The sequence below is a fragment of the Bombus pascuorum genome, unplaced genomic scaffold (genome assembly GCF_905332965.1).
Source record: "Bombus pascuorum unplaced genomic scaffold, iyBomPasc1.1, whole genome shotgun sequence".
Taxonomy (NCBI): Eukaryota; Metazoa; Arthropoda; class Insecta; order Hymenoptera; family Apidae; genus Bombus; species Bombus pascuorum.
The window spans coordinates 1,747,636-1,748,809 of record NW_026869731.1 but is presented as its reverse complement, the minus strand read 5'-3'; the positions used below and the strand labels follow the sequence as shown (position 1 = coordinate 1,748,809).

Sequence of the window (1,174 nt, the reverse complement as noted above, 5' to 3'; positions counted from 1 at the left end):
ATCCCATATAAATATCGCTTTTCATAACTTCACTTGCTATTACATCTTCGAACCGAATTTGACCAGCTTCTCCATCAGTCAATTTGTTATTAACACTTGGCTGAGAACACGTCTACACGCACCACGCGTAAATACTTAAATCTTCAAAGTTGTTAGAGTAAATTGTATATTTAAGCTCTTAACTCAGTGCTTAATCATTTCAACCACTCCTATTATCTTCATCGAAGTAGCGGAACGACTGATTCGTAACGTCGATTATCGTATTGTAATTTCGTGGACAGAGTGTCCAAGAAATGTCGGGTGAACTATAAACAATGTTGGGAGAAAGCCTAAGTGCCGAAAGGGTAGGAAAACTTCAATGATCCAAGCGGCCCATCAGTGTATTCTCGATCCTTCGGTCGAATAGTTACACGGAAGAAGGCGTTCATGATCATGATCATGATTGCGGACGGTTATGGAACACTTACGCGGAGGAGGTATGAAAAAAGACAAAGGAATGCTTAAGAGAGAAAGACGAATTAATGGGCAGTCGTTAACCGAGAGTAGAGTTGTGAGGAATCGTTAGCTGAGAGTCGAGTTGTGAGGAGTTGAAAGAGTTGAGTCGAGAGATAGTTACCGAGTTGTTATGAATTGTAACATATTAGTTGAGTTGTGAATTATCAATTTAGTTGTCTTAGTTACATCGCATTACTGTATTTAGTTCGCGTTAAATAACCATCATTACCTGTTTAATCCACTGTAAATAGATCTATCTATCAATGTTTATCATATAGGGTAGAAATTATTGAAAAGCCCGGCTAGCTCAGTCGGTAGAGCATGAGACTCTTAATCTCAGGGTCGTGGGTTCGAGCCCCACGTTGGGCGAATATATTTTTGACCAAGGAAGGTGCCCCCGGTAGTAATTCGCAAGAGACCCCGGGGCACCTCTACCAAACGTCGGGATGATCATATCGTGGTGGAGGTGTTTTAGCCTGTACGAATCCGGCACTACCCGGTGCCCACTCCACGGAAGGCGCAGGGCGCCTATGAAGGTTTCCTCCGCGAAGAAAGAAAAAAAAAAGGATAGAAATTATTGGAAATCCGAAATTTCTAATATTTCTGAATAAATAAACATATCGTAACGAGAATTTACGACTCTCGTTGGCACGCTCTACCGCGACCGCGTTCTCTTCCC

General features: G+C 42.1%; 1 non-coding gene across 1 annotated transcript; it reads left to right on the top strand.

Moving 5' to 3' along the window:
- The first annotated feature begins 791 nt into the window (after nucleotides 1–791).
- Trnak-cuu (transfer RNA lysine (anticodon CUU)) lies at nucleotides 792–864 on the top strand. The gene has a single exon. It is a non-coding gene; the product is annotated as a tRNA-Lys (tRNA).
- Nucleotides 865–1,174: the final 310 nt, after the last annotated feature.